Source organism: Melospiza melodia, chromosome 5, assembly GCF_035770615.1.
Source record: "Melospiza melodia melodia isolate bMelMel2 chromosome 5, bMelMel2.pri, whole genome shotgun sequence".
Lineage (NCBI taxonomy): Eukaryota > Metazoa > Chordata > Aves > Passeriformes > Passerellidae > Melospiza > Melospiza melodia.
In genome coordinates this window covers 10,898,610-10,922,198 of record NC_086198.1, presented here as the reverse complement: position 1 = coordinate 10,922,198, position 23,589 = coordinate 10,898,610, and the positions used below count along the sequence as shown (strand labels likewise).

Sequence of the window (23,589 nt, the reverse complement as noted above, 5' to 3'; positions counted from 1 at the left end):
TAAACATAAGTTCGATCATAAGACAGAAAGAAACACATCTTTCTGTTATCATCTATGTAATATTTCATCCCAAAAAGTCCTTTTTCCCAGCAAGTAAAAGCCCATGACTGCAATATAGAATGAAGGTGCCAGATCAAAATTGGTTTTCAGCAGAGAAGAAGTTCTACTACAGAAGGATTTCCATACAGTTTTACAGAAAGAACCCTACAGTCCTTAAATTTACAACACTAACAAAGAAGTCCTGGAACAGAAACAATGCTGGGAATTAAAATACATTTTGCTTCATGTAAGCTCAGTACAGCTATGAAGAGGCATCAAAAGTGTGGAAATTACACTCTTTTTTCATTTGCCACTGAAGTGCTCCCATGCTGGAGTACCAGAATGCACACTTTTCACATTTAGAGATTGGTAAAACCAAACCAAGATTGCCTGCTAGGTGACAAACAAGATACTGGACCCTTATTCCCAGCAACTGTGCCCCACTGACTTTTTTTGCCATTTCTCCATTCTTCTAGTTTGTGACTGCTTAGTTGAAAATAGTAGTTCTTGGAGAGAAGTCAATTAGGATCTTGTAGACATTTCTGAGTTACTTACAGCAGTAATACATTGTTATCACTAAAAACCTGTCCAGTAGATATTGCACTGATCATATCACAGAATCACAGATTATGCTGAGGTGGAAGGGACCCACAAGGATCACTGAGATCAACTCCAGCCCTGCACAGGAACAACCCCAACTCACAGCATGTGCCTGAGAGTTTTGTCCAAACCCTTCTGACATTTCATATCAAGAACTGCTGTTGGAACATAATTCCAACAAAATAATTATGATAAAAATGTTGCATAATGAGTCAACACAGACCTATTGCTGTCACAGATCTATATTTCAGACATATCTGGAGATACAGTATATCTAAATATTTATGTTGCAAAATCTAATTTTTCACAGATTTATTGATATTAAGGTACCAATAAACTCTGCTTACTGTCTGTTTTATAATGGAGAATCTCAGATTAATAGGAGATTGGTTTCACTTTGAACATTTGAAATAGTTTTGCTTGACAGTACTGATTACTAATAGCAAGGCATAACTATATTCACAATGAACAGAAGCTACAAGTAAATTTTAATTTATTCTGGCCTATTGCATCATAGGGTTTTGATCAGTTAGAACTCACACAGAGATGAAACCCGGCCTTGACTCTTTGGCTTCACACAAGAAGTGAAGGTTGTCTAAGCAATTCATGCTGTCACTACCTTTAGAAAAAACAGCGTTAATGGTCTTCAGAATAATTAAGCCAGGCACCTTCTGAATGAGCTAATCTAAAATGAAACAGATAACCATAAGGTAATAAGAAAGTATGGGCAGAATACTAATAAGGTAAATCCTGCTTCTTTGATCCCTTCCAGTTCTTGGTGGAAAGTCAACAGTATAATGAACAAGGAACAGAAATTACTATTTACCTGGACTCTCAAAGAACTTTAGGTCATACCTTCCTGAGAAAGATATTTAAGTAAGTAATCATAGGCATTATGCAAAGTTCTGTGTCAGACAAAAACGTGTGTCTGTTGAGCAACAATAGGCTCAAACAGGAATATATGAGCTATTTCTGTAGTGAAGAGGTGTTCAAGGTTTTACAGTAGGGTTTTCCTGTTTTAAGCATTAGGAATTCTTGCTTGAGGAAAGTTGCTGAGACTGACAAAGCAAATAATAAGTAGAGAAAAAGATCAAAATTATAACAGATTATCATACATGCACCATAACTTCATTGTTATCATATACTGCTTTTCCTTGCATTACTTCATACTCAAAGTGGAAAATAATCCCAGAGAGCAGAAGAAAACCCAATTATATGAAACCATGTTTACTGCATTGTCCAGGTCCTTCTTCAAAAGGCGGATTTTGATTTCCTCACAGGTTTTAGTATGGCTTCAATTAACACTCAGAAGAAAGTCTCCTTTACCCACATGTCCCTCACCATACAGGTTACAAATTACTTGTGCCTCTGACACAGTCACAGACAGAGACAGCCTGGCTCCAAACACCTACTTTGCTGATGTGTGATAGGACTGCAGACATGAGTTCAAGGCCTGGAAGCAGTTCAGGTGTGAAGTGGTTATTAACTAACACCACCCACAAGGCTGGCTTCTGAAAAGCCACAGGAGCACTGCCCTTCTCAGGAGTCACCACATGTGAAGGCTTGTTAGCAAAACCACAGCAAGAACATGTCAAGACAGCTGGGGCCACACTGCACCTGAGCAATACATACCTGAAATTTGAGCCACCAGAAAGGATGCCCAAGCATCCTTGTGAAAGGATGCCCAAGCATCCTTGTGAAAGGATGCCCAAGCATTTCTGTATCTGTGTTTTTATTCCAATGAAAAACTGATTGCTTCCTGTCCAAGTTAACATACCTTAGTTCTAAAACTTCCCAGAAATAATTTAGGTGACAGCTCAGAATTAAGCCTCTCTTACTGTTCTGATTCTCATGAAATACAGGTGCCTACCTGTACACCTTTTAAGGGAAAATGCTCCTAATAATTACTTCTTCAGGATTTATGCTATGAGCAACCTTTACTGGGACTGGATGGAATGAGAATTAGGAAGGAAAATTTCCTCCCTGAAGTATTCCCCCTCTTTGGCTCTTATACTGGAAAAAAATATACTGACATTTATTCTTTTATGACTTTTTCATTAATGTTAAGCACTCACTTTAAACTTGTGACATCCATAAACTTAATTTGTGAGGTCTTTCATAGATATGTGGCTTTGTTTTTCACCTCTGCAACACATGGTATTTTATATTACAAGGAAGGAGAATAAAACCTGCCTCACAATAACATTCATATCTTTCCAATCCTACCACAACCAGAGGCTAAGGCAGTGCTATACATAATTTACAGATCTTAAGAGTGCTGATGGACCTGGAGTTTAATGTGCCAACAGCTTTGCCCTTGCCAATGTACAATGTGCCATTAGAAGATGTGACCCAAGTTGTCAGGAATCCTTCATTCACCAGTAAAAATCTAAGGTTTTGTGGCTTTCAAATCCTGTTAACCCCTCATTCTAGGTGTAAAACTTGGTGACAACCCTTAACATTATGTACCCTCCTCAGCTATCTAGTTGCACTAGATCCCTGAATTTTTAACGGGATTGTTCTAACTTAACAGTTTTGCCCAGAGTAAGGAACATATGGGCTTAATGATTTAAGGATTTCTAAGAGTTTGGAAAAAACAGACATGTCATATTTCACAATTATATTTCACCTAATTAAGAAAAAATAAATTATTTGTTTCAAGAACTGACTCAGTGAAATCTGTCATTCCCTAAATTTCAAGGATTGCATGAGTAGGGCAATTGACTGATAAACCCATGGGAACACAGCTGGTGATTTTACAGCAACTTTTGTAGGAAATGAAAAGTGTAAACTTCATCACCTTTACCACATCCTACAATTTATGTCTCACATAGAAGACAAACATCTGCTCCACAAATTAAAAAAGAAAGAAAGGAAAAAAAATCCCCCACAGTAAAGTTTATCAAGGTTTTTCTGAGTTTAGCAGGAGAAATGAAGACAGTAACAAATCTGAATAATCTTTAGCATCAATAATTTTTTAAGACAAGCAATATCCAGTAATTTTTAAGAAAGTTTACTGTTCTCTACTGAAATTAAAAAAAAAAAAATCCCACAGAAGACTTGAAGAGACACTAGTTTCCAAGACAATATATCCATGGTTTAATTTTTTTTTGTAGTGATCAAATAATAGCATATATCATAATCTTCTGAGAGCATCACTTTCTCACAAGCAGACTAATACACCCATATAAATGCATCTTCTCCTGTCATAACGCTCAATTTCAGCTCATTTAAAAAAAAATTTCAATCTCAATCTTTTTAGGAAGAAAGGATTGCATTCATAATTTTGTGTGATTTGGCATTTCTACTAGTGTTTTAGCCGTTAATGGGTCAGCTTGATAGCCTCTCATTGACACACCTTCTTTATTTCAAACATCAAAAATAGGTAATGTTGATTTTTAAAAGTCACTTGGCCTCTCTACCGTAATGGCAACTGAGAGCTCCCTGCCTCATTTCAATCAGATTTGAAGAACCACAAATTTTAACAAAATAAATAATTGCATTTATATAATGTATGTTAAAGAATTTGAAGGAACTTGTATCACAAGGGGTCACTAAACTTCTTGCCTGATCACAGCTTTGAGCAAGCAATTTGATGTTCTATCTGCTATAACCACAGGACTCAGCAAGTCCAGTTTGCCTGATGCATGGAAAACCTCTCTTTATAAAAGGACTGGAAGCAAACACGCAGTAGAAGGCATAGCATTCTAAATATTAGAAGAATCATCTTTCTTACGAGTTGTGATGTTGCTTGACATCACAGAATCATAAAATCATTTAGGTTGGAAAATCCTCAGAGATCATAAAATCCAACCATTAACCCAGCAGTGCCAAGTTAGCCACTAAATCAGATCCCCAAGCACTGCATCTACACGTCCCCTCCTTTAAATAGCTCCAGTGACTCGTCCCTTTGTTGGGCAGCCTCTTCCACTGTTTGATCAGCCCTTCAGTAAAGAAGTTTTTTCCTAATATCCAATCCAAACCTCCCCTGGTGCAACCTGAGGCAATTTCCACTGGTTCTGTCAGGTGTTACTTGGGAGCACAGACCAACCTTCACCTCATTGCAGCTTCTTCCTGGGCTCTCCCCAAGCCTTCTTTGCTGCAGACTACACACCCCCTGCTCCTCCCAAAATTTGTGCTCAAACCCTTCACCAGCCCTGTCACCCTTCTCTGGACATGCTCCAGCCCCTCAGTGTCCTTCCCATAGTGAGGGGCCCAGAACTGGACACAGGATTTGAGGTGTGGCCTCACCAGTGCTGAGTACAGGGGACAATCCCTGCCCTGGTCCTGCTGGCCACACCATTGCTGACACAAAGTCTCTGAAACTTGAAAGATCAGAAATCAACAAACAAACAACAAACAACAAAATATAACACTTGTTCTGGGATAATTCAGACAATATAATAACAAAATTATTAGCTAAAGCTGTGATTAGGAGAGCATTTAATAAATTGGCTCTCTTTTTTAAGGTAGTGTTGGTTTTTTGAAATACAAAGCTTTTGAGCTGATACTCAATGCCTACCCATCATTCTCTTGAAATCCTTTAACTTAAGTTTTAAACCCCTAAAGTAATGAAATACAGCTCCTTGAGGTGTATTTTTTTATAAATTCAAAACCAGTGGAGGGAGGATGAGATTCTGCAAGAAAGTTGAAAGTTGAAATCTGGCCTGTAAAATAAATACTTAGCCAACAGGCCTAGCTGTAAAATAATGAGGAATGGTCAGGAATAATATATGTAATCAGACCTATTTCCTCCTTCTGCATAAGCTATGTCCTTCCTTACAGTCATGACTATGTCCACAGGTATGTTAGGAAGGAAGAAACCAAGTCTTCAGGGTGGGCACAGCACAATGACAAAGGGAAAAAAAATGTAACATTTCTGTTGGTGCACAGTGACAGGTAAGAGTTTGAAGTAAGAAAAAAATAACGGGGGCTAAACAGAACCCTGTTTCCTGGGCACATTTAGCAATAGGATACTCACTTCAGGGAGGCAAATTTTTATAAATACTTAAATTACAAATCCACTTTAGTAGTTCAGTGATTTTCAGATGGATAAAATGTTACCAAACATTTTGTAAGGAATGAAGTAATATTAAACTGAGGAGGGAAGCGAAAAAACTTGTCCAAAAATGTAGAGGTGTGTGCTTTTCCACTTAGTGGTCAATTTAGCGGATGCCTTCCATGGTGCTCCTCTATCCCTCTCTACACAGGATTTATTTCATATTTTCTCAGCACTAGAGGAAGATTGCTGAAAATAGGATCTGTAACACACTCACAACTTTCAATCTGGTTTCAAATTTGGCATGCTGACAGCAGCAAGCCAATCCCATAGCGAAAGTGACTTTTCAAAAATCTCATACTTGAGATAGTTCGCTATTGAATCCTCCCCTTGAGATAGTTCACTACTGAAAGCATTCAGATGGCAAGTTTCTAGTTACATATCACTAAAAAACACAGTAAAAAGTTCAGTTATACTGCAATTTGTTTCTGATTAGAGGAAATAAAAATGGTGCTGCAGGTTCAGCACTTCTTTTCCAGTGTTTGCTATGAAGTGTTGAATACTACATAAATTTTCCAAATGCAGATGTTAACAAATCAGCCTAGGCTTTGAAGAGAAATTCCTATCACTTCATGTCTAATCCAAAAATACACAGCATATTACAGAATGCCCTCTCTTCATATCTTTGCAATTCCACTCTTCTCCCCACAGATAAAAGTGTTTGGAATTTAATAAAGAAATATTAATTGCACACTAAAACCAGAATCCAGCCTACTCATTTGTACCATATCCTGTTTTTTACTGTGCAATTGAAAGTAATTAGACATGAATAAAAATTAAGTAACTTGGGTCTAAATGCAAAACTCAGTCCAATTAAAGAACACTTGGGGCTGAAATGAGAGATGTGTGAAATAACAATAAATGATCGTGTGATAGATGATTGCATCATGGGTAATAGGTAGGGGTGAAGTCAAGTACAGACTGGAAAACCTACCCATGCAGTCATCCCTGTCCATGTAGGAACAACTGTAGGTGAGCTCTGCAGCTGACCTGTGCACCTGTAGAGCTGTTCCTATCCATACTGGCCTCATAGGAAAAGCCAAGAAATTGGCTGAGAGGCACAGCAAGTACTGTAAACTGTTGTACTTTAATAAAAGTACCATAGTACTTTAACTATTTAGAGTAAAATTTTCATATATTTCTGTAGGTTGTTTTGTATGTTCTCTATTTGCAACAGGATAATTCTACATTGCTTCCACACAGTGATGAATGTCAATGGAGGGAATTAAAGATGACAAATATATAAAGATAAAATTATCACCATCACAACTGCTATATAGCTTATTCATCCAAACAAAAAGCAAAACTTATAGTTGCAAATAAATTCTTCAAAAAGTTATTAAAAAATTTTTGGATCATATTAGCCTTTCACATAATATTTTCCCCCTCTCCTGAAAATCTAGCCCATCAGAAATTGAATGGTAAAAGTCTAGGAGATTTGGGATTGTTCATCCTGGCAAAAAGAAGGCTTCAGGGTGACCTAATTGCAGCCTTCCAGTACCTGAAGGGGTCCACTGAAGAGATGGAGAGACATTATTTACTACGACAGAAGAAAGGGGAGTGAAAAAGAGTGGGTTTAGATTAGGTATTAGGAAGAAATTCTTTCCTGTGAGGAGGATGAAGCACTGGCACAGGTAACCCAGAGAAGCTGTGGACTCCTCACCCCTGTGGATGTTCAAGCCCAGGCCGGATGGGTCTGCAAACAACCTGGTCTAGTGGAAGGTGTCCCTGCCCATGGCAGGGGGGTGGAACAAGATGATCTCTACAGTCCCTTCTAACCCAGGCCATTCTGTGCTTCTATGCTTATTCTTATTATCTTACCTTTATTGAAAATTACCAAAAGTACTACTTAAATTGCCTAACATATTTTTTAACTCCATCCTGCCTTTTATAAAACTCCAAACCTTCAAAAACAGATGCACTGGTGAATGATTTATTTCCTTAAGATCACATCCTATACTGTTTCTGATTTTTTTAAAACATGTTTTAAAAACAAAGCAAATACTGAAACCAAGGGAAGCAATGCTCACATAAAACCTTAGCAGCAGTGCACCAAATGTTTCATTTGGAAGGTCCTCTGAGAGCCGCAACTATACACACAGAAACACAATTGTATTCTGAAGCATTGAATGCAATAGCTCCAAACACAGAACACTTGATCCACTAATACCTGGATATCTGGTTTGAAAAAAGGAAGTGTTGTTTTATAAAGCCACGACTTGCAATTCAATGCAAAATCCAGGGGTTTGTCAAACAAAAGGTCCCACAGACCTTAGACTGAGAAAAAAATTAGACAGAGAAAACCCCTCTGAGGATTATTTTTGTTGACTCACATCATCTTTGGTTAACTCTGATACAGTTCTGTGTATCTAAAGAGGACAGACCTTTTTGGCAAAGTTAGTGATGTGAAACAATTCTCCTGTAATTTCCAGTACCACCAACAGCTGTTGCGATCACTAGGATACGTCTATACCATGACCTACCAGAGAAATTCAAAAAGCAAGATGGTTTTAGAAGTTCAGTCCAACTCTGCAAGACTTTGCCTACTTCCTAAATAAGCACACACAATCTGTAACAAATGCAAAGCTCAAGATTACCACGGTAAAATCAAGATCTTGGATTTCAGCACTGCTCCCCAGAAGGATCCATGAAGTTGTAAATGCAAAAGTTGCAAAGGCATTAATATTAATGATTTACCTTGTGCCAATCCAGACTGCTCAAAATAACTTCAGCTCACACAGAGCTCAGTAGGGAAGAAAACCTTCTCTAAGATGAGTAAGTACCTACTGGAAGTACCCAACACAGAAGGCTGCATGTCCGATAATTGTTTTTAAATAGATGCCCAAAGCTGGAGTGGAAATAGTGCCAAATGTGTCAACAGAAAACATAGCTTTTTTTTTGTTAATAATTGTTTATTTTTGTTGTTGCGGATTTTGTTGTTGCTGCTTTTTAAATCAGAACTGATTTTATTAGTCAGCCCTCATCAGATCAACACGATTCATCCTAAGAGTCTCTTTATCACTGCTTTGGCCATTGGCCATATCAGTAAGTGTATACCTTACAGGAAAATATTCAATCTCAAAAGCATACAAGAAAGAAAGACGTTCTAAACCTGAAGGCCAATGTTGGGTATTGGGATTTTATACAAAAAATTTATTCATGATTCAAACATAAAAATAAACCAACACCCAAGGGAAAAAACAAACGAACAACAAAAAACCAAAAAAAAAACCCCTGAAACAGAAGCTTCTAAATAGGTTATATCCTAGCAAGAAAGCTGAAACAAAGGGAGACAGCACTTGCAAAGCCCTCATGTTTGTCAGATCACTAAAACTGACAGTGTTGAACCACAGAGAAATAAAAATAGAAGAAAAATCTTCCACTGAGCCACTGAAAGATATTTCAAGAAGTTCACACATTTCTGACAGTGTTTCTCCATGCACAGGGGCATAGAGAAAATGTTTTCCTTTTTAAAACAACTAGTAAGAACTGCACTCAAAAGATTTAAGGAGGGGTTTCTTGAATCCTAAAACTTAATGGGCTCTTTTACTAATATGTTTACATCAATAACAATATTTATGCTGTGACAATGGTAAGATCATACAGAAATTTTGCAATTAGCATGGAACTTGACACATTCAGTACCACTCTCAGGTATATCAGGTTTTGCACAGCAGTTCCCCTTCCTTCACAAGGGGAAAAAAAACATAGAAAATCAGGAATTTTCTCCTCCTACTGCTGATTTCTACCATCAAATCAACCAGGTATCATCAATGGCACAACCCCCTTCCAAGGAAGGGAGAAACACTCAGCGGTTCACAATCACCTTTTTCTTTCCCTTAGAACAAACACACACCCAAAGGCCAAGCTTGCTGGAAAATGAAAAATGCCCATAATGAGCTCATATATCCAAAAGAGAAAAAGAAAGAAAACCATGTCTCCAGGAACAGTGATATCTCTTAAGTGCCTTAGAGAAAGAGAAGCAAATCTGCATATCTCCTATGGTTTACCAGTAGCCTTACTGTGAGATGGTATTAAAACATATATTATGTAAGTACACTAATGGGGATAAGAGGGTTGCCTAACCTCCCAAGATAATTATATCTAATCTAGTTTCTTGGAAATATACTACCACAGACCAATTAGAGTAGATTTTTGCTGTTTTTCCTGCTTATAAAAAAATCCCTTCAATATACAATCCACATTCTTAACTACTTCTTCAACAAAGAGGCAAATGTATTTCAGAGTAACATAGAAATGGAGAACTTAATATCCGTTTAAGCATTACTCTTCCCTTAATTATTCACTCTGTTAACACTTTCTGGTTGTTAAATTTTAGCAAATATGAAGAGAAGTATATCTTGTGCTCTGTTAGGCTTGAAGAACTTATCTGCTGAATTCACTTCATTACTTTCTAAAAAGGGAAAGAAAACAAAACTACAAGTCATGCTTTCACATAATAATAGAAGCCTCTCCAAATAATTATCACTATGCCAAAATCACAGATTTAGAAAGGGATTTAGTACCTAAATGCCTATCATAGAACTTAAAGGTGTTTTCGCACCACGTTAAAATATTTGGCTCATTTGAGCTTAACCCTCATCAGTTCCCGAAAATTAGGTGCAGTGACCTAACTGAGCAATGCACATTCAGATTACACCCTTTCATCTTCACTGCTGCAAGTCCTATTTACTCCTCTTATTTTTGTTTTATTACATTACCTTAACCTGGTTCTAGATTTTGGGATCACAGCACATCCTGGATATGCGGTGGGAAAATAACTGTCACAACTCTGGCCCAAACTTCAGATTTTCCAAGTCTGGACTTTGGTGGTTCTGGTGAGGCCAAAGAAGTTGCAGTCTGTACAGGCTGGGCAAGCATTTTTCTTCTCTGTTACTTCATTCCATGTGGACTCCATGTTCACACCACCATAAACAGCCATACACTTCATTCTGAGCAGAAAAAATGAGCTGCTTTCACGGGTACATTAGAAGCAACAATGAATAATGAGTACATCCCATGAAGGATGAAACATGGGTAAAAGTGCACTTTATAAGCAGGAATGTTCAAGGCACAATAGCAAAGCTGTTAAAAATCTGTCATACTTGCTATATTTAATGTAACAGTAACATAGCAATTGCTATGTTTTAATCAGAATTTACTAAAGATGAGATATTAATGAGAAAAGAAATTACTGTGTATTAAAACTACCAACTCAAAATGAAAACGAACTAAACCCAAACAGCAGCAGCAAAAAAAATTAAGAAATTTTTTTTCCTCATTTCTGCTGATTGCTTACACTGATACTTCAGGAATTACTGAAGATTCCATTCATCTGCTTCACTAACATCAAATTCCCCTGCTGATCAACAGGGGAATGAAGGCATTCCTGCTGCCACTGATTCCCGAAGATATTGATCAATAAACTTAATCCTTTATGCGTAGGGGAAAAGAAAGGAATCTTGTAAATTGTTTTAGGATTTGCCACTTTTCAAAAAAGCTAATTATGACACCGCTTTTTTAACAATTACTTCATAACAGGACTTTAACCTTTTGTGAAGAAACATAATATTCTTGAAGTTGCAACCATTGCTTTTCTCAGCTGAAACATTATTTTAACAAACAGTGAACTTGTATGGTTTTAATCCTTTTAATTAATACAGTAAGTAAGTAACAATGTTTTAGTAGCAACATGGCTTGACTTAGACCTTGATGCATAAGAGCATTTGAATTTTTGACAGAAAATAAAACTCCTTATAAAGAACAGGTACAAGAAACAAACTCACTAAGCCTCTACTTAGTAGAAAGACTTTGGATTGTCTTCATATAAATACACATTTACATGTAAGAAGAAATAACAGATCTTTCTAAAATGAAAATATATAAATTGCAAAATTGTCCTGTAGTAACGAATCCACTCTCCCTAAATTACTTTTTTATTGTTGTTGCATTGCTTTCTCCCTAATTCTTCATTAATTTCCTCTACATTTCTCAGCAAGATCCGTTTATATTTACCTTTGTGTCACTGTAGTTATGAAAAGTGATTATGAAAAAAGGAATGCAGTGGAAATGTTTGTAGGATCAGCATTATCATAGGTGTTACTTGAAAAGGACTCAAGGGATCTCAGAAATCACACTCTTTGTGCAGATGAGCAGAAAGTTTATTACTGTCTAGTTTAAAGACTTAAAGCTTTCTAGAGAACTATCAGTCTTGTATTTTTTCAAATAATATTCAAAGGCACTCAAAACTACCCAAACTGTATTCTGTCTTCATTTATCGCAATTCTGATTCATGGTAAGGAACTGCTGTAAGGATTACAGTATTACATTCCTAGTGCATGACAACAAAAATCTCTATCAGCCTCTCAAATGTGTCGCGGTTTATTAGGGCTGTAAATTTTGCTGGTTTACCTGTCCAACTATACTTTTATTGTTCACTCTTAAATGGCATCATGGTCTTTTGCATTTTGTAAGCAGATGATGTTGGAAGTCTTCGAATAAAAAACTGTTGAGAGCAAGACAGGAGTCTTGCTCAAATTTAAACTCACGCAGTATTTCCAAATGACTACCCAAGAATTTAAAATACTGTACACTTTTGTGTAAAACAACAGGGTGTCTGCTGAAGCAAAAACAAAACCTGTGCAATGATCTGCACACTTGGAATTTTAATGGGCTGGATTTACTACATCTTCATCTGATTTTACTAAGGAAAAAAAAGAAACAAAATGTGTATAACACCAAATGTTAGCAGGCTTTTTGCCTTCTGCTACAGCCTCTTCTAAAAGGAGAAAGGAGACAAAGGATAGGGGAATTAGATACAATTTATGCTACTTCAATATCTTTTATATCTCCCAGATGATGGAAGTTTGAAGTACCAGCCCTCAAAACTCAATTAAACTAATGCTCTTGTGTTATTTGGTCAGACAAATTCTAAAACTACTCTGTGTTAGAAACCAGCATTAAACAAAACAGAAAATGAAGGACCTCACTGCAGAAACAAAAGCTGTGAAACTACAGTCGGCTATAAGAGCACTTCAAATGAAAGACCTATGCCAGGAAACTTACACAAATAATCTCTCTCCATAAACCAATTACAGATAGATGGGTGTTGCTTTATTAACCACTAATGTATACTTCACACAGTAAATATCAACATTTTGACCAAGCAGCACTACCTGCACTATCAGAACAGCCAATGCACTGAAATTATACCAGAAATTGAAGAGATGAACTCTTAGAGACCAAATTTTGGTACATGACTTACTGAAATTAAATGGGAGGGAAGTAAAGGGATAGCACATAAATCCCTCAACAGTTTGCAGCTCGTGCAACAATTTAAACAACAGTATTATCTTAACAGCTGTCAGTCACTACATGTCAAACACAACTCATTTCAGTGTTACATTATAGCAAAAAGACAACTCCCCGATTTGAATGCTTGACAAAAGAATCAGAAAGACAAATAATGTCAGAGGTTGCAGGAATCATACTGGAAAAAAAATAAAAGTAACTAAAATACACCTTGAGGTGTTTACTATGTAAATTCATCTTGCCTATTTCCTATTCAGGAAACTTCAAACCGCAAGAAAAATCACATTATAATTAATTTCAGAATTAAATTTTTTTGCTACTCTATGATCAAACTAAAAAAAAAAAATTAAAATTTAAGCCATTCTTAGAGTGTATTCTTAATGTATTCTGAAAAGTGGGTTTTCTTTCAATTAATACTTTCAGAAGGGAAAACAGTAACTTTTTTTAATTGGAGTAATTTTTTGTAGTTGTTTTTGCAGGTTTACTTAGCAAATACTACCAACAAAATGTAAGCAAAGACTATGAACTTCATTTATGCTTTCATTTTCAATCTTTAACATGATCAAAGCAAGTAATTTTCCTAGTTTTATTCATGGACATACCTGTTCCATCTCTTCTGAACCTTTTCAACCAAGAGACAGCACAGACCATTTGGGCCAAAGAGTTAAAGTTTAGCAAGACTTTTAGCACCCAAAAACACCTCCACAATGAAAAGTGTTGAACAACATGAACTGAATACTGCCAAATTGTTACCTTAGCAAGCTTCCTGAAAAAACACTTGTAGATACACACATATATGAGTGTGTCATGGGGTGAAGCTTACTTGAAGGAGTCATTCAGATAAAAAGGATCTGAACAATAGGTCTGCCTGCTAATTACATTAAAATTCGAAAAAATAAATATAGTTATCCCTGATGACACATGTAAATAGCATGGGGAAGGGTGACCCAAATATCTTCCAAATGACAGGGCCTGTCTTGTTTCCCAGCTATGTAACAAAAGAAAATAAGGCAGACATACAACTTTATGTTGGTTTAATGTCTTTATGGTGAGAGGACAGAGAGTCACAGAAACCCAGGAAACAACCAAGAATTGCCCTCAGATGCACAGAAAAAATTCAAAGAGATTAGCTGGGGCCATACAACATTAAAGCAATTGGCATCTTAATGTGAGCACCCACATCAGGAGCGAATAAAAAACAGGGAAAGGCACCTGTCAATGAGATGCCCTGTATGGGTGCCACAAACCATGCAGAAGGCTGAGTCTGATGTGGAACAGCTGGCCACTCAAAAAAGCCAGCTGCAAGCTAGGACTGAGCACACGGGCCCCTCGGAGCAACTGCCCTCTGCCCCCAACCTCTGGTGCCACTCAGCTGGGCCAGAGGAGCAGGAGACTTGGTCAGGTCTTACAGCACCTGCCAATTTCATAGAAAACAAATCTTAAACAGAAATTGCTGTCAACCCACTCCACCATTCTGGTTTGCAATTTAGTCTATATTTTTTTACCAAATACTTATATGCTATGCTACACTCTTGTTCTTGCAGGTACCAACCTATATTCCCCTGGGAAAACTCATTTTTTCCCCTCTAGAAGCTTCTGTTTTATGTGCAGAACTTTCTTACTTTAAATCCACAATAATACCACTAAGAAACTACAATTGAATTTGCACTCTGGGGGACCTCAAAATGCAATAACATGTACTTCAAAAATTACTCAGGTTAAATACATTTTGCCATCCCCACATTTTAAATATATTACCGAGAGGTGGGAAATACTGGATCATCAAATAATGTGTTTTAATTTATTAAATTAAAATAATATCTTTTGTATTTAAAGTTGTGCAAATTAAAACATATCTGACACTGATCAGCTGGTATTTAGTATTAACTGAAAATTCTGCAAACACCTCATGCTGTAATACAGCTCTGCATTTAACAACTACTCCAAAATTTGAAAGCTAAGAAAACAATATGCATCACTAGGCTTCATTTCTAAATGTCATATAGGAAGAGAGGTATTGACTTTATGCAGTCTCAAACAATACTTAAGGAGAATGCACAAAGATTAATTATTGATGTTCAGAAATATTTGAAAACAATTTCCCACTCATCGATTCCACATACACTAGGTAAAAATAATACAGATATTATAAATGCTTGATCATGAACTTCAGTATTTTTTTCTGTTTGAAATGGGAGTTTTCAATCTATCTTTAATTATTTAACGAGTTATCGCTTCTTCTTTTATGCATAATTTCAGTCTTTCTTCAATAAAGTTCCCTATTAAAACAAACAATACCCCAAAAAAGTTCAAATGTAATTACAGAAATAGCTTCAGATGCCCTTTACACCGGGGAAAAGTAATTATGTCAGAGAACTACTAAATCCTCTGAGGCACGCCAGACTCCTGCACACAGAAGTCAGGCTACAGACTTGCAGGCACACACACCTGGAATCCTCCAGTCGCTGACTGCTGCTCTCCAACAGTCATGAAAATTGCACAAATTCATAGTAATAACAGGATCAGCGTGGCTAGCTTTGTCAAGAGGCACCTTCTGCCAGCTGCTCGGCTCTGAGAAGTGGGGATTTTTTGACAGCTTTTTTTCCTTTAAACCTGTAGTTCTTACACAGAAAAAAAAATTCCACAAAATTACAGTTGGTATTTGGGCTGCACAGGTCTTTACAGCCCATGTATTTATTTCCTTTTGTGTAGATAAATTTTATGGAGCATCTACTCGGTGCACAAAGTGTTTAGAATTGATTTTCCTAGTAACACGCTCTGCTGTTTTTATATCCACAATTTTACATGCATGACAAATAATTGCTATTCAGACACGTATTTTTGGGTGCAGAAGTGAAGGCCAATGTTTTATAACTTGGTTTTTGGTGGCCCTAACATCATACCAAATGCAACCAACTTTATGAGGACATCTGCTAAAGGTTCCCTGTTGCTTTGTGCATAAAATAGATGTGTTCTTTACCCTGAAACTGCTACACTTCCTCCACCTTTTTCAAAACAAGCCCTTTTCATCAAAAAAGGAGTAAATTTGGGCAAGTCTTTGCCCAAGGCTCAAGTTTTTCAAAACTTGATTCTCTATCAATCACAAGTAAATACTTTTCATGATTATCTTAACAGTGCTTTCAGCCCACATCTGATGGCTTCAATTTGTTACAATTTTAGAGAAATTATATCATGGGTAGGTGCATGAGGCATAAAAACCCTCTTTGGAACTGCCATGAAAAACAACACCCTACAAATTGCTGGAAGAGACAGGAAAACAATCCATACACTGGCATTGAACAGATTTACCATTCCTTATAGAACCAATTTTTAAACCAAAATGACTCCTACATACCGTACTCAACAAGTAGAAATAAAGAAGTCCATTAGATAAAGCAAAGCTACCAATGATGCAAAACAGCCAAAGCCCATCATGTGAAAAAGAAAAAAAACTAAAACCAAACCAACCAAAACATACAAACAAAATCCTCAAAACACCACACAACCCCAAAACAACTTTGTTTAAAAATGGCTAATTATTGAGATAATATATTCAACATAGCTTCAGCAGCCAACTTAGACCATAAAAACAGCTAAATTAACAACTGAGAAAACCCCAGCACATAGACCAACATGTAAAGCAAATAATGAAAGAAAACATACAGATGAATAGTGATAAAAGTTGGTTTCTTCTCCTTCATCATGGGAAGGAGAGTAAGTGAATCTGCTTCTACAAATTACATCTGAAGTGGTAGTTCACCATTAAATATTTTAGCAGCAATTCAGGCAGAGTAAAGACCAAAGAAATATCATTTAGTTTTTCTCTCAATAAACTGAAGTAGCATAAAATTAGGAACAGTTATTTGCACTGCAGATGTGAGATCTCAGACAGGCTATTATGGCTTAGAATGCCACTTAAACTTATGTGACACATAATATTACGTTATTATTTTCAGTAAAATTTTCATTATCAGTAATGTAAGAAGACATAAAACCTATTTTGCAGTCAAAATTTTTGATTTCAAGGCTTAGTCTACTTTGACTATCACTTGATAGTATTTATTACTATCAAGTATATTATTTATTTGTTCTATTTTGAACAGAGTAATAGTCCACTAGTAGCAGAGGTACAGCATTTGTACCTTTAACATTCTACCCTTCTGATTCCACTCAGTGCCAAACACTATTCTGCCAGAAAGTGAATGGCAAACAGAACATGCTTCTGCACACCAGAGAGTATCAAGTCTTAATGTAGGGTTTCCAAAGGAAAAAAACAAACAATAATAAAGCAGATATCACATTGAAGAGCATAGTTTACCATCAGTTAGACACACTTCACCTGCACTCCTCCTATCTGTATATTACGTTACCACTCAGAGACATCTATATTAATTGGGGCAATTTCAGCAAAAAACATTATATGAATCAACAACCCAATCATCAGATGTTTAAATTTTTCCCTAATTCACGATAAATTGTGTTTAGCAGAATGCTGCAGGTTTACCATTTTTCAGAACAGACACAAAAGTGACACCTCAAAGTTTTACAGAGCAAGTCGGTCACTTGTGTCACGGCAGTGTCGTGAAGTGTGGCAGCAGCCCAGTCATGCCATAATGTATTTGTTTAAGTTTAGCTGTTTGACAATAAAGGTTACATTAGCTTCAGAGAGAAAACTGATTCTGTCATATTTCTCCTGAAACAGCTGGACAGCAGCAATTCAAAAGTAGAGAGTTCTATATTAAGATCTTAAATGAACTCAAAATCTTCTGTCCAGGTTAGCTGGTGGCAGATGCAGAAACCATGAAACCTCTGGAAGTAAAAAAAGAGTTGTATTATACAACATTCTTAGAGTTGTATTATTAAGCAAGAATGCCAAATCTCTCTTACAAACCATTGCCTTGCATTTAAGATTGCAGAGAAAAAGTTTGATACCACAATCTGTGAAAATATGCCAAATGTATTCTGAATGGTTTGGCTTTTCCCTGCATTTGAAATGTTTTGAAGATGGCAATTCTGAATGATGATGTTTTAGCCCATCTTTTTAAAAGGTGTTTCTTTTAACTCCTTGCACATTTGGTATCACCTTTTAACCTTCTCTTAACTTTATCTACTATTAGTCTTCTGATTTTTTATAATTTATTATTTTGTTCTTATGTGTTATTATTCATAAATTTTAAATGGACAGTGAAACAAGTACTCCAAATTCTCAGCCACACTCAACACATGCACAAGAGACAAGTGACTAACATTTGTGTTTTAAGCAAAGCTCAAAATGGCAAAAAGCATGGAGTCTCCACATCAGAAATAGGTTGATCCAAACTGCACCGTATGCACAGAACTTCTATGATTATGTGGGAATAGTAAAAGTGTAAGGCCTTATTGTTTCCATGGAAACTTTTTACCTGCAGGATCCACCCACAGGAAACAACACAACACATCCACATCCCTGAGAAAATGGACTTCACTGGGGGATTTCATAATGTTCTGTGAAAGCAGAAGGAGCAGTGCCACACTTACTTAGAGGAGAAAAATGAAAGCACAGAAAATTACATCTGGAATTAGAACCGAAGTCAGAGCACTGCAAGGTGTCCATCAAATATAGTCCATCAAATTGTCAAAGAACAGCATTCATAGATAATAAAGGGAGCAGGAAGAAATACAGCAGAAAAACTTCCATCAAAAATAACACTATTTTCATGCATTAAATGGTTGCCCATGGATCCTGTGAAGAGGACCGTCAGCAAACCAGCGTTCAGTGGCTCAGGAGGGCCAAACCTGCTCACTACCTGCAGACAGGGGCTACGTCAGCCATTCCTCACTAATGAGACTTGGAACAGATTTCAGGCACAGCATGTGGATAGGCTGAGCTCGCAGCAGCACTGCCCTGTGCACGCTGTGACCTCCTTTCCTCACTGGAGGAGACTGCAGCAGCATTAGAGGGTCTTAACAGGCATTCCTGTCACTGCCCATCTGTAACAGTGAGACAGCACTGTCAGACGGTTCAGGAAAACCAATTCACATTCCCACCTGTGTCTGAGCTCTTGTATTCAGAGCAGAAGTCTGGAGGTGCACAGAAAACTGCAGATTCAGTGTCATTCCATGCACACAGTGTTCACAGTTACCAAATGACTCCTCTCTGGGCCATGTACACTGCCAAACCACAGCACTCTAGCTGCACCCAGCATGTGATACAGCATTCTCAGGCATCCTGGTGCCTACTCACCAGCACTGCAGGGTTCACTGCCAAAAAGCAAACATGTTTTTCACCAACACAGGTGAAATTTCACCTATTTTCACAAGGTTTGACCAATTAAGCATTTGCCGTGTGGCAATGCCTTGCCTACCACTGGAGAAGTCAAGTGATCAGAAGGATTTTTTTTTTCCTCTCAAAGAAAGTGTCTGAAGTAAAGGCAAGGAATAGCTAAAACTTAAAAATACTAACATGGCATTGCTGTCTGACTCTTCCCCTCACTTCATTTTGTTCTTGTGCTGAATACTTGACATTTGTGTCCTATACTGAAATTAAGATTCCTGATTTCTTGCCCAGAAGCACAGGGAGTACTAAGAGGGTGAAGTGTTTGCTGCATCTTTATCCCTCTCAAGACAACAAAGTCATTGCAACAGGCTACTGAAATAATAGTAGAATACAGGATGGAAAAGTCTTCCTTTAAGCATTTGCAAGCATGATTATTTTAAGAGAAATGACAGTGTGGGGGTTTTCTGTTTGGGCTGCCACAAGACAACAAATCTCTCTAATAAAACAAGCATTTCCTTAAAATCAATAAGACATCTCTGTAACTACTTGAACTTTTTCAGCATGATGGTACTGTAAAATACAGCTGTAATCTCAAATATATCTAGTGAGTAAACTAAAAGAGTTTCCTTAGAATCACATGTCAGGGGGTTAAGACATACACCTAATCACTGCAGGAGACAGTTTTCTTATTATTGACACTAAAATACTTCAACCTTTTATATTTACATAATCTTATGACTGCATAGCTGGACACACTCAGCAAATAACTGAGATAAATGAAGGTATAGACATGCTAACTACTGAAAAATTTCATTCTACAACATGGATAATCCTAAGAAACATGTTCGGAACAAGGAAATGCTTCCACTACCTACACATACTATTCTTGCTGCCACAATTTTAAAAGGCAGCACTGATATGGAAATGCAGTCCTGAATCTCACATATTCAAAGTCCAGGAGAAGAGCTGAAAGATCTACTGATACTTCAAAATAGGCTGAGAGCCATTCTCCACCTTCTTATTAAAGTCAAATTATTCCACCCTGAAATGTAAAACAGCTGATGTTTGTATTCCCATTAAAAGCAAGGTTACACTGTCAAATTACAGTCTCCAATACAAAATCTTGCCTTTTTATTGAAAACAAAACAGGAAAAAAAGGACAAAGAGGAAAACCTCAAAAGTAATAAAGTTACAAATATACATATAAATAGGAGCTAGGAGAAGTGTGTATTTTATGAACATTGTTTCTAGACACAAGAAAAGCCTTTGCAGCAAGGGAAGGCCAGGGGTTGTGGCAGACCCTGGGTGATCTCTGCTGTGGTGGAACGATGCCTTCATCTCTGAGTACAGAATTCAGCAGATCTGCAATAACCACCTCATTTTAAAAGACAAGAATCAACAACCCCCATGCAATTTCAGTGGTTTACACATGTGCACGCTGCAGAAACTAGAATTGTATTTCTAATATGCTTAGGACATTTCTCTGAAGCCAGGAAGCTTCCAGAGCTGGTGATATGAGCTGAAAATGCCTCCACTAGACAGAAAATAATCTTTCCCTTTCATGGCAACACTGCGGAACATTCCCAGTGTCTTTGAGAAAGACCCTCAAGTTGGGCAAGTGTTCTCAGCTTTAGGAAAAAAAAGAAAAACATACCAAACTCAGCATTATTTTGTTCATGGTTATGAAGAACTAAATATTACTGTCAATAACGATTTCACTATTAATAATTTTAATAATTACAGAATTCTAGATGCCTGAACACACAGGATTTTAAAATTTCTTGTTCGGATAGCTAGATTCAGACAAAACTGGAGAAAATTATCAGGCTAGCATCAGTTTTGCAATGCTGGCAGTATATTCAAGCAATTTGAGCTTCTATTGTAATGTTTCTTAACTAATAAAATAGTTGCCAACAACCAGATTTCAATGCCTGACAGTCATCTGTGAACAGAACAAAAATGCTGGGGTATATGTGACCATGGAAGCTATTTTTAAAAATGCTGACTAGATTCAAAAATACTTCTCTAAAATGAGTCTTGGGACACAGACTCTGCTGACAACTAAGTTCTGCCCGCGATAACTTGTACTTGAACTTTATTTGTAACATGCCAATCCTCCATAAGAAAAGCATCTCCACCAGAGCAACAGCTCACAGAACTGTTCATAGTGTGAAAGGTATCTAGAGAAAATAATCTGGTTTTCAGCTTCCTGAACTGTATCCAGTTCCTGGTACCCTCTTCAGCCACCAGGTTTAGACAGCACAACACATTCTGCAAACTGTCTCAATTACAGACATTGTTTTGATATAAATGAGGACACAATAAAGTCATTAAAATAAAGTATAGAAGCCTATAGCTGAAGACAAAACAACCATCAATTAAAGATGGAAAACTTTTGTGTTCATGGTTTTGGATTGTTGGGGTTTTGCATTTATTTTTAAAAAACACTATTTGGCAGGAAAGTTCTACAATTCATTTTAATATGGAAACTCTTCCTCTGTAAAACCTCAGATTAACTTTAGAGAGAAATCCAAATTAAATGAAATCTGAAGCCTAATATTTTAAACTCAGAGGCATCTTATACTAGGGGCGGGGGGAACTACACACACAAGCCCAATTCAATTTATTTGAACTGGGAATTCCAGAGATACAAGGAATTATAAAAGCTTTCTTCATGAGACTTGTAGTCAGACTTCAGCAGCAACAAAAGACATATGCCAGCAGATTGTAAGCACTGGCCACAAACATAAAGAGGCAGAAGGCTACTCAGATACAGAATCCTGAGCTTCAAATCCTTTATCAGTGAAAAGATCAATTTTTAAATCAATACTAGTATTGGATGCTTAGTCAATACACAGCAAATTGGAGAAATATGCTTTTACAGACTTTTCATAACAAGCCTGACCAAAAAAAAAAATTACCATGCAGCCAGCAGCCTTTGCATAATCTTATCAGGAAAAGCAGCCTATAAAGAATTGCATTATCCCAAAGCATGCTAATAAAAGCACAGCAAGGAATCTCTTATTTTCTTACTGGTAGCACAGTAATGTTTTTTATTCACAGAAATAAAAAAAGAAACAATGTTTCAAAATTATTATAACAAACCCAGCATGTTAACATTTCCCATTTCTTTCACTGTCATGAAATTGCTTGTCATCAGCATCACATGGCAGACCAAAAGAGTAACAGTTCCCAAACAGGGACCAGAAGACTTACTGATAAAGAACTTAATTTTCTAAAGCATCCTAAAGATAACTAAGCATGCCACAGACTGATTTATGGGTGTATTTTGGGAGCACTTAAACCATTGATCAGGAGCAATCTATCACCACAAAAATACAGAAGAATTTCACTAGGGAGTGTCTTCAACTGCAGATGCAGTTGAATTTCCATGCAAACATAGCACTGAAATCCAAACAATGGTCGTGTCAAGAAAAGAAGAAATACCATATAATATTGATGGTAAACAGTATTAGCAATTTTGTCATAAATTGTGTATGACATCATGTTCAACATGAGCTTTACATTAAGAAAATCTATGAAAGGAAAGCAATACATGTCAGAACACATCAGTAATCTGATTCATATGCTAGAGCTTCCCCTCCCTATTCTCCCACCCCCACATCTCTTGCAGAGTAGAAAATCATACCTCCTAACAAGACTGTAATTACATGACTCTTCCCAGGCAGCTGTCATTGAAAAGAAACATCCTACCCCTCCTATAGGAAAAAAAATGGTGTATTTTAGGTAATGAATGACCATCTCTATTTATCTGTTAAGTTACACCTAAGAAATTTTTAAAATGTGAGATAATCATACACAAAACCAAACCCATCTATCTGGCTTATGAATTATTTCACCAATATCCTGCAATTCTAAGACTTTTATTCCTTGCATTACATGCCTTAAGCTATTTTATTATCACCGGTGTAAGTGAAATTGTCACATATTAGGAGTTGCACTATTCTCAACCTTTGATAAAGTGACCAAAGCCACCAACAAATTTAACTACACTAAACATTATGCCTCCCTATGTAAAAGCAAAAACCAAACCAAACCCAAACAAAATACAGACACAATCCCAAAAACAAAACAACCAGAGAAAAAAACCCATAACAAAACCCAATACATCGTTTGACTTAAGGTTGTAAGGCAATAAAACAACATCAATATGTAAAGCCTTTACCCTTTCTCCTTAATTACAGATGTGTTTCAAGTATCAAATATCTCTGTATGTACTTCACAGCTGCCATGAAAATCATTTAACAGTAAGGTAAAAGCACGTTCTTTGTAGCATGTAAGGAAGCCTAAAGCCTTTCAAAAT

General features: G+C 36.8%; 1 protein-coding gene across 6 annotated transcripts in view; it reads right to left on the bottom strand.

Annotated features, from left to right (window-relative positions):
- MARCHF1 (membrane associated ring-CH-type finger 1) overlaps positions 1-23,589 on the bottom strand; it is a 222,755-nt gene that overhangs the window by 98,630 nt on the left and 100,536 nt on the right. The gene's annotated exons all lie outside the window — the stretch shown is intronic.